An 11,541-nucleotide genomic window follows, 5' to 3' on the forward strand; every position below is an offset into this window, starting at 1 on the left:
CCAACCAGGACAAGTCATAGGGGAAAAATGGATGGATGAACAGATTTAAATGGGTAAAGAAATTGCCAAAACCCTGTGGTGCATTACATTTTGGGTAAACAAGGCTGTTGTAGCTGCCGAGAACGTAGTGCATACGCAGCATTAGCAAATGTCCATAACATCCTGTATGCTTGCGTGAGTGTTTGTGTGTGTGTGTGTGTGTGTGGTTTGGAAATGCAAATGTTGTTTGGTGCGTTACGCAATTCACTTTGCTGTCAGCTCATTTGTCTTTATCAAGATGGCCCCACAAGGAGAGACACATTATGGTTCTTGCCAGGTTCACTTTCACAACCCCAAACATGCACACGCAATGCATACAGTGACTGTTTCTCGCAAAGATTCATTTTCCAAGTATATTCAGAGAAAAACAGACAGCAACCATACAAACACAGCGCTTGGTTAAAAAAAAAAAAAACTCATTATTCCAGAATTGTGTGCTGGAACCCAAGTGTAATTTATTTCCAGCAGGTACTAGACAGTCAGTTATAAAGCTGATTCATAATTTATCAGGACTAATAGCCACCTGCCTGTGCCACGAGCTGTTATCTGCCACAAATTATAGGCTCAGAAAAGCCTGTTTTGACAGTATGTGTAGCTGTAGAGAGATTGACTGAAATTTGAATTCAAAATTAGCGCTTCAGATATATATGCTTTCCAGAAAGATCCTTATTCTATATGAGCTGCATGTGACTTCATCTGACTCGTCTCCGTGTGTCCTATATGGTGTAGCGGACATGTTTCCCGGAGCCTGAGGTGACGCAACGACTCCCCACCGCTCGACAAATTTCTCTCTTGCGAGCCGCCCCGCTGTGAGACAGTCGCGAAGAGGACGTCAGGCGTAAAGTGATTAGCACGTGTCCTTGAAATCTTGGTTTACAGCAATGGTTCTCAAATAGTGGGGGTCACGTTGCGATGCCAGGGGTTGGGCTGAGACACTGAAGAAGATGATTAACAACATTAATACATTTATTCTTGATTGTAAATTGATCAATGTCCCTTTCTTTTGTACTTTCTTCAATGTTTATAAGGATTAGATTAGTTTATCCAATAATTTTATTAGATTATGCTTTATATGCTAACAGTACAATCCTATACAGTATACTGTACGGTCAGGGGCATGGCCAAGCCACTGCCCTGGGTGGTACCACGTCTGACAGCTGTCACAAAGCTGCTGTACATTGGACTCTAATCAGACCATGCATTTAAGTTTTTTAATGTGGCATCAGCACTTGCCAGTTCGTTGCGCCTGCATTACTGCATTTTGGGATACTCCGCTACTGTGCATAAGTTTGCAAGTTTTGTGTAGAACATCCACTTGTCACAGCGTACCTGTGCCTCCAGTCTTGTTATGTTTTTGTTCACGTGTCAAGTGTTGCCTCATAGTCGTCAGACCTTGCTTCAGGTTTTTGGAGCATTAGTTTGGTAAACCAGGGGTCATGAGTTCATATCTCACTGGGGTCTCCACTCCCCCTGAGGGGTTGTGTCAGGAAGGTAATCCGGCATAAAAACTTTGCTAAACAAATACAGTATGAGCATTTCATCTGACACGGTGTGGCGACCCCTAACACGATAAGCCGAAGGAAACTTACTACGTGTGTATGACCTTAGGCTTGGATAAAACAACCCTCAACACCATGCCTTTGCCTGAGATTCCTGCATTTGGGTCCAGCCCCGTGCCACAAGCCCATGACACTATACTATACAATCTCTCAGGGGCACTGGAGCGGCTCCAATCGCTGGAGACAAATTCCTTGTATCTAACATATTTAGCAAATAAAGATTATTCTTGAGATTATTCTGACATGGCTCAGTAACCGTCGGCCTTGTGGATGGAGACCCGTGCCAGTGTGATGGTCTGAGTGCTCCCGGTGCTGAAAAGTCTTCTTGTGATTAACACGCATGTGCGTATATTTTGTAAACTTCCAGCCAGTCTGAAACATCCACATCTATGCTTCAACGTGTGCCATTTGACAACTTGTGGACGAGTGTTCTTGTTCACTACGGACGTCTCAGAAAGACGAACACAGCGAACATACAGATATGTGAATACTTTTGTCTTAAGGTTAGGTTAGGGTTAGGTTATGTTGTTGAGTTAGCTCACTCTATGTAGAAGAAGGGGAACGATGAGAGCGGGGGACTTCCCAGTAGCAGTCTACTACATACCCAGAGTTCCCCTGTTAGTAACGCGTGCGCATTAATCACAAGGGGACTTTTCAGCACGGGAGAGCACTCAGACCGTCACACCGGGCTATCTAGCCTCTGTGGATCGTTGCTGCTAAGCCGCCTGAATAGTGGTTGCTGAGCTACCATATACGCTACTAGCCAAATGTGAGTTTCATGAATTTGAATTTTGTTTTATGAATTTTACTCCACTATTGTTAGTGTTATATTTTTTCTTTATTTAACCTTTGTTCCCCTATTTTCATAACAGTGATGAAACACACACTTTACTCAAAAGTATTGGCACAGCGAGGCCAATTAAAGAATGCTAATTTCAAACCTGTGCCTTGATCCAGTAATTATATATGATGACTTACGCGGTGCATCCATCCTACATCTATATACAGTATAGGCCGATAATCTCTGAAATGTTGGTCTCATATAGCTAATCTCATATGAATCATCAGATGTCAAATCTTTTAAGTATACATCTAAAATCAAGTATTTCCCCTGAGTGTTCCAGTACTTTTGGAGTGCAGGTGCACATCTACTTAAAGTATTTATTTATTTATTTTGTGTGTCAATTTTCCTTTCCCCCCTCAGTATCTTAATGCTAATCTTTGCAATCCTGTTGAGCGATACGAGGAAGCTGCTGCTCATTCTTCCAAATCATGCCTCGATATTGATTAAAGTATAGATCCCGCAAAGAATTTGCAGAATAGCTGCAGGACAGATGGTCGAGCCTGGCACTTCCTCATTTTCCTCAACAACAGGCATTACTGGAAAGTCCAAGAGTGTCAGCTCGCCATTGATCGTAAAAGCCTGTAATCGATGATGGTATCTGAACATTTATAATCATTAGTACACGGTATTCACATGGTCAGTTTCAACTTAAATACAACAATATTCTTTGGACTTTGTAAGAATTTGCACATGGTCCAAATAAATGTTCTCATTACACACAACTATTATATTGCACCAAAACTCTACAGATACAGTATATGAAGGCATGGAGAGTATATTAACAATCTGGACCGCCTTTGTGTTGTTTGCATGCTCTCCCTATTCCTTTGTTTTTTTTTTTTTTCTTTTTCTGGATATTCGGGTTTCCACCCACATCCATTAAACCTACATTAGTAGATTAATTGAGGACTCTAAATTCACGCCTCACACCCAGCGTCGGCACGACCCAAGTGAGGATAAGCAGTACGGAAAGTAGATGGATGGATATCCTCAAGCATGGAAATAAAAGATTAGATTCAGAGTGAGCACTAAGTGGGAAGTTTTTTTTTTTTTTATCTATAAATTAAGCTTGTGTGCGTGTGTGTGAGGGGGAGGGGAGGGTTATCATTGCTTTAAGCGCTTTACCTCCCAAAAGTTTTTACCCTTTTAGAACTACTCAATATCAACTTCCTTCTTCTTATCTATTCAGAGGCTGCAGATATCTGGAAACCTTGTATTTCAGATATACATATAGGGTTTTGAATCAAAAGAAAGAGTTTTCATTTAAAAAAAGGAATAACGGCTCTGTGACTTTTTATTTGCAGACTTGTTCTCGCCAACATGCATCGACTCTGTGGCTCTTTGTCTTGATATGAATTAGCTGGTATAGGCTCCAGCATTCCAGTGACCCTTGTGAGGATAAGCAGCTTGGAAAATCGATGAATGGATGGATGACTGCAAAAAATGTCTTACCAGCATGTTATTTCTAGCTATTGTTGTCTCAACACAATCCAAAGAGATATTAATTGTCAGTATTAACAAAAAAGGTAGCATGGTAGAGAATGATTAGCACATCTGCCTCACAGTCCTGGGGACCAGGCTTCAAATCCCGGACCACCGTGCCTCTATGGGTTTTCTCTGGGTACTCTGCCCCTCCCATAAACACCCACACACAAACTTTTTGTTTTGCTTGTTTTAATATTGTATCTTGGGTTTGTGAGTTTGACCGCAAAGCCAAATACCCGACATGGAAAAAGTAAATGTAAATCTTCAACTTTGTTTCCTTGCTCAAGGGTACTTCTGTTGGAGTCTTAATGTGAAATAGCATATCTCCAACATCTAGTCGTGCAGTGGCACCCAGTTTGCCGGTTAGCTACAATCACCCTAAATCCAAATCCGAAAAAAATTTGAATGCATTTCAACTTTCTTGTTTGCACAAGATAGCAAGTTTTAGACATAGACACTAAGACTGCCTAAATATTGTGGGCCAGTAGCAAAATAATGTCAAATTAAATGTGCTGAAATAAGATTAAAATCATTTATGGCATACAATGTATTGTACTAATCCCCTCGCCTGAGTTTGCTACTCGCTTCATATTGTATAACATTGCTATTGTGTGAGAAAGTTTGTTGACATGGAAAAAAATATGTAATTAAAAATATATGGACAGGTATGATAATATGTGCACAGTCACACAAATGAGTAAAAATCTAAATACAGATGTAGCTATCATTTGTATTGTAATTTAATATACACTACAGTAAAGCATTTAAAAAATTTTTTTTTTTAGCTTTATCAAAAATTTTGGTAAGACACTAGTCTATGTTCTGAGCACACGGAAAGTGCCTAGGAGACAGGTACCATTGTACACTTGTGGAGAGCGACTTTGTGTTTGGATATTACATGCAGTGCAGTGTAATGCATGTATCATTATTTTAATCAAAACACAAGCTCTGTTGTTGACTTAAAAGCATCTGACAACAAAAGATACATTAATTCCAAATTGTGTCTAGCGGTCTAGATGTACCAGATTCAATGCAATAATAATATTTTCTATTTTCTACTTAAGTGCATCTTAAAAAGTGCGTACATTACTCTACTAACACGGAAACAACCACGTTTGTTTTTATTTCTGAACATTTCTGGAATGCTTAACACCCAGTTGAGAAAATAATCTCCGTTACTACAAACATTAAAATTTTTAAGACCGACGCATTACAATAACTAGGACATTTTAAAATACGTCATCTTTTGTTTGCACTCTCACCTACCCTCCAATAGACAACACTCAGATTTGTATACAGGTGGGCAAGACAAGATTTTCAAGTTGATCCCATTTAAAATCGGAATAAGGGTCAGCATGATGTGATCTTAAAGTAGGAATACGCAAATTATGGCCCTGTGGTGTGTGGTCAAAATTATTACGCAGTTTCACAGCAGGAAGTGAAGAAGTTCATATCTGGGCCATTAATTTTGCTTGAATTTAAGAAAAAAAAAAGAGAGGAAGCTTTTGTACACAGCAAAATGTGTTTTCTTGGTTTAATTTGTGCTTTTTTTTTATCTGAGTCTTTAGTGGAGACTTCAGAGTTGAACCTTCAACTTCAGCGTAGCAGCTTCAATTGTCAAACCTGACGACAAGATCAGAATTAGAATCAATCCCGCAGACGTGGGTTGCTGATAAGGCAAGGATCAAAGGAAAAACAACATCTATAATTTTTTCCAAACTGAACTAGCGGGACAAGGTGGTGAGATTTTGTATGGTTTTCAATATCAACATTCACCTTCCTTCAGGACCGGCCCATGGGCGATGTCAGCGTCAACTTATTTTGCCAGTGTCCAAGCGTGTATTTGTGTTTGAGCTGTAAATCGAAGTGCAATTCCATTCACTGCTCCATGCGTTTATGCATAAAGCATCGCACATCTGATTCTCAAGCTCCAAAACGACTTTGTGGCTATCAGACCGGCATCAGCTATACGGTCGAATGTGCCAAGCCTGAGCTGAGTATGTAAATAACAATGGATGTGTCAAGACTAAATTCTCAGGTGGCCTCGCAGCCATGGCCTCAGCTTAAACATCTCCCCAGCATAATGAGTTTGAGTCCCTCAGGTATTGGGATGAATCTAAAAACTGAGTCTAACCTATCAGCACGTGTATTTTTGTGTGCATGTGTACGTGTTATTGAATGATGTCCCTCTCCCAAGAGCACTCTCAATCTAAACGCAGCTCAATTGGGGTAAGAGGATTTGACTTTTCCTTGTTGTGGTAATGAGCTGTGATAAGCGGCAGCGGATGAGTTTCGTGTTTCATACATACTCGCAATTGATGGAAAACACCGACTTTACATTGTCTTGTTGTCAAGGAGATTTCCCGTGAGTCTTGATGACTGTGACAAAAAAATGTGAAACCTTGTTAACACCGTCTCCCTTGGTAGTTGAAGAAAAATGTGGCTTAGGCCAACAGCTCAAACAGATGATGACCATCCATTACTTTAAGTTTTCTCATCAGTGTATTTTCCCGATTATATTTTATTCACTAGGAAGAGTATTCTTTGCCCCCCCCTAGCCACCGCTACAACCGTGTTTTTGGTGCTATTCATTTTTTACCAATTTGCTTTTGCTCACAGATTTTCTAGCCAGTGGTATGAGGTGCATTTTGAACTACAAGTGTGGTTTCATCTGTGGCTTGACAGGAATTGGATGTGTCGATTCTTTACAACAACACACCTACAATCACACCTGTACACAAAATCAAGAGGGGCTGCATCAGGAAGGGAATCCAGCGTAAGCAATGTGCCAAACAAATATGAGCGTTCATCTGAGATAACGCGCTGCATCGGCCCCTAATGGGACAAGCTGAAAGAAAGTATGTATAGCTGTATAGCCGTGGTTTTGGACTGGAGGAAGATACAAACTTCAGAAAATTTAATGCAACAGCGTTCTCCTTGAGGCAACCGGACAACGGCAGTACGTGCACTTGGCAACAGTTTTCATAAGTGGACGATCAGTCTACCACTGGTTTCGTTCACCGTCACAAGATTACAGCCAATCAAAATGGACATCATCATTCACTCAAAGTAAATTACTTATTCAGGTTTTAAGCGGGCGAAAAACAGAACAGCCACCGGATCGCCGTAATTTATATAAATACAGTACCCAAAGTATCAAATAATGCTTTACAACAGTGGTTAACTATATCTGTAATTTTATAATATGCCTGTGAATGAAAAAGAAGCTCTTACAGCCAAAATATACGCGCGCTGTATGTACTGAGTAAAATATTCACTCTCACTTTAATTTTCACCCCGTCGACTCTTTTTAGCAACCAGTTTCTTCTTTAACTATTACTTTTATTCACATGACAATTAGATAAATGTATAGAACCAATCGTTCAATATCTAGGGGGCCTGTCAAGCTTCGACCAGATTGCGCAATGTGCCTGACTAGGCCTTCGCTAACAGATTAGCAGCATGCGGAGCAGCACGGCCGGTGTGGGCCATTCCGGAGGCCAAAAAACGGTTGACCATTCATACTTGGAGGTTCGAGACTTTGGGTGACTCCAGGGGTGGAGAGGCGTGGCGGAGGCACATAGATCCATCTCGAATGAGCACCGGCCCGTGAGATTGACACTATTGCAACTGCGTTCGAGCTGGTGTCACAAGCTCAACAACTATCAGCATCGACTCGACAACATCATCCTCAATAAATCCCCATTGTGTGACGTCGCCCCCCACGATATGCGTCATCTCTTCAACTGTGCTAAAAAACCGACCACGCTGACAGTGGAACGCCTGTGGAGCGCCTCTGCTTATGTGGCTCACTTTCTGGACCTGGATACGGAATAACGACAGTCGTACTAGGCTACAAGAACAACAACAGGCCTTCGGTAACTGTGCTAACCACTGGACACCTATCCAAGGATGAACCTTTATATATAGTTTCAAAATGACAAAATAATGTGTAAAAAGACTAGATTTTTTGGATATCACAAATATCACAGTACCAATGCATATTCTATCCACCAATTATCTTCTTGTCAATTGTTTAATTCACTCAGTCACTTGACTTTTTTGCATTTAGTGCATGTTCAGTTCTCACTTCCTCAAAGTGTCAATGCGAATGTAAACATTTGCGTGTCTCTATATGTATATAAATATTTTCATCTGGGTCAGAAGACATAGCCTCTGTCTGTCTGTGCACCTGATAAGGATAAGCAGTGTAGAAAATTGATTGATGAATGAAGTTTTACTCTCACTTGGATATTTGGAGCCAAATTCCTATGCATGAAGTGCTTGCAGTAGGAAATGGAAACACTGTACATAGAAATGGAAAACTGAATTGTTTCCAAAGAATGTTGGGGATCGTGTGGGACTTTACCATCCACGTTAATAGTTTTATGTTGGGTCGGCCGTTCGTGAGATGGGAGTAAAAGGATCACTTGGGCGTCCGCTACTTGGAAATGTCCTTTAACGGGCACTGTTGATTCAGGCTAGAAAAGAAGTCTACACCAAGCAGGAGGTTTGCGTTAAAACTGTATTTTACCATGGTTTCAGACTTCCCCAGTTTCAGTGCGGTTTGTGTAATAGAAAGGCATTTTGTAGATATGAGTCTTGAATAAATTGATTTTCAGTTGCTTCATACACTGTATTACATTTTGTACCTATAAAATTCACATTCAATTAGCGTATGTTCAAAACTTGTATCTTAAAATGGTTCCTTTAACGAGCAAAACAATCGCCCTTGTACCACTCTTCATAACGTTTTCTCGCGAGGGAGCGTGTGTGCTTGTACATGTGTGTATGTGCGTGCGTGCTGGTGTACGAGTGTATTAATGATGTGCCTTTATCTCTTTTCTCCACAGTCCATTAATCCTGAGTGTGGGACAAGCAGTCATTACATATTTAACTCAGGTCACTTACTGTGGGTGGCAGATAGTGTTGTCACATCACAGTGTGCGCCTTTAAAAATGTCCGGGACCACGTGTGTTTGTGTGTGTGTGTGTGTGTGTGTTTAAGCGGAGAAACATGTACTGAAATGAAAATTAAGTAACTGTTCAATCAATAGTGGTATAACACCCAACAGTTCTGAACAACTGTGCATGTGTGTATAATATATATGCGGTTGTGATATGTAAATTCTGACCTTATGATAAAACCAGCAGCTCAGACATCCCCAATATCATCCCCGTCTACAGTCTCTGCTAGATAAATTTCAGCCCCAGAGAACAGGTGAGGCTCAGACGGCGATTTATACATTTGAGAGCTCACACACTCCCTCAACAGCCTCCAACTATTTATCTAAATTGGTCGACTGAGAATCGGGAGGAACTCCTTGCACTACATTTCTTTAATCCACCTGACACTCCTGCTGTCATGACATGTGCTGTCTTTCATGCACTTTGAGCTAATCGAGAGCTTCCATCAAAAGCTTTCTCCAAGCATGTAGAATTTCCAGATGGATTTTCTGATTCTCCTCCCGTATTCGTCACCCTTCACTTGCTATTTGTTCCAGACCGATGGCTTCAGCGGATCTGGGATTAAAATGCTGCATTTTCTGTGCTAAAATAATGTGCATTTGAATTTAAGTGATTGCATTTCTCTTGTTTCAATGTTCTTCCTTGTAATTTTCTTATTTTCCTTTTTCAGATGGGTTATCCTATAGTAAACTGCTAACTTTTAAGATAGAACTGGGATTTTTTTGTTTTTGTTTTTTTTGGATTCCATTGTGTATGTGAAACAGCTCAAAGGCAGGAGGGTTGTCTAATATGTTTAGCCACCAAGGGAAATAAAGAGTGAATACTGGTGGTCAGACTAATCGCCTGCAAACAGCCTCTCACCGCTCAGTGTATTTTAATTTAATCCATGGATGAATACACAAGCGCACACACGGACTTGTGTGCATGTGCGTATACATCCGCAATGGGCAGTGTCTCACTCCGCGGTCAGCAAGCCAGCTCTTGGAGCGTGTTCTCCCTCCCTGGCATCAGTCAAACTACAACAAATCACACACACAGCTATTTTTTCCTGCCAATAGGAAATTCAAAATATGTGACTTGAGATGAAAGAACCAAGTACTTGTGGTGGTTGCCACGTGCCGGTCGCAATACACGTTGGATGGTTCATCCATTCATTTTTGTTCTCGTTATCCTGGGGAGAGTTAGAGATGTTCAGAATCCTATCCCTAAAAGTGTGGTCAACCCAGGAATGATCAGTAAAATGTTTCATACGCACATATTGATACCAATTAGTCCCTTCAGTTAATATTACTGCACGTTTTGGAGCAGCTGTGATGTGATATGAACAATGCGACTGAACTAAACTGAATTGTCATTATACAGCAGCAGATCTGGCTTCAATCTCTTCTTCTTCTTCTTTTTTTTTTTTCGGCTTGTCCCGTTAGGGGTCGCCACAGCGTGTCATCTTAGATGAACGCATATTTGTTTGGCACAGTTTTACGCTGGATGCCCTTCCTGACCCAACCCCTCTTCATTTAGCCGGGAGAGAAGCTTATAGCACCTGGTATTCCCAGACGGTCTCCCATCCAAGTACTAACCAGGGCCAAAGCCGCTTAGCTTCCGAGATCTGACAAGATCGGGCGTTCTCAGGGTAACATGGCCGTAAGCATCTGGCTTCAATCTCAACACTGATATTTCTGTTTGAATAGGATGGATTTTTTCCAGCTACAGTGGCACCGCTCCTTACGAAATTCATTTGTTCTGGAAATGGTATCGTAACGTGAATTTTTCCCAAGTAAAAGCGCATTTTACATGTAAATAGCCTAATCAGTTCCAAGCCCCCCCCCCGATCCTTCCGCTCAACAGTTGTTGGGATACCTTGCAGAGACCCCACTGTCCTTCAAAAAGAGTCATTGATTGGAAACTTCCTCATATAATATTCCATTCAAGAACCTTTTGTATTTTCTTCACAAAAAATACCAGTGGAACATGCCTCTACTAACAGCATAAATACTTGAGCCCCCCCCCCCCCCACACACACACACACACACACCAACCCAGGCTACCCTGTCTTAACAGCCTGTTTGAATGAGCTGATGAAGTCAGCCCAGATGAGAGGCAAAAACTCTTCTAAGACCGCACACACATTTTTGAAATCTTAAAATATTTTTTTTTTTTTTAATCGGTGACAAACCACACACATGAAAATAAAAAAAAAATGTCTTAGTTAAAAGTTTTGGTTTTATTGTGGGTGATGTGTTCTGATAACATCAACTCAGAACACCACACATATAAACATTATTTTCCACCGCCAATCTCAAACTCTTGCGTGGTCACAATTGTCACTATTGGACCGAGTTGGGTGGGAGGCAGAATAACCTTGACTGGAATGGATAATTGACATAGGGTGCTAAAGAAAGTGAAAAGATAAAGACTATAAAATGTAATTCAACTTATTTACTTTGCTGCAGCCAAGACTTTTTTTAAATTATTATTAAGAAGCAATCAAGCACCTTGACTTTTAGAACCTTCCTGGGAAACTGAATTAGTTAGAGCTTAATTAGTTTATTGCACGTATGCGCATCTGTTTAAAAAAATAAATAAAAAGACATTCACTGGGTGGAAGTATGGTTTCTGTTCTCGAACTTGTAGGCCCTTTGGGAAGTGG

At 40.8% G+C, this 11,541-nt stretch overlaps 1 pseudogene; it reads right to left on the reverse strand.

Moving 5' to 3' along the window:
• Window positions 1-10,422: 10,422 nt before the first annotated feature.
• On the reverse strand, window positions 10,423-10,541 carry LOC133505444 (5S ribosomal RNA; annotated as a pseudogene).
• Between the last annotated feature and the right edge of the window lie 1,000 nt (window positions 10,542-11,541).

The sequence above is a fragment of the Syngnathoides biaculeatus genome, chromosome 8 (genome assembly GCF_019802595.1).
Source record: "Syngnathoides biaculeatus isolate LvHL_M chromosome 8, ASM1980259v1, whole genome shotgun sequence".
In the NCBI taxonomy this organism is placed as follows: domain Eukaryota; kingdom Metazoa; phylum Chordata; class Actinopteri; order Syngnathiformes; family Syngnathidae; genus Syngnathoides; species Syngnathoides biaculeatus.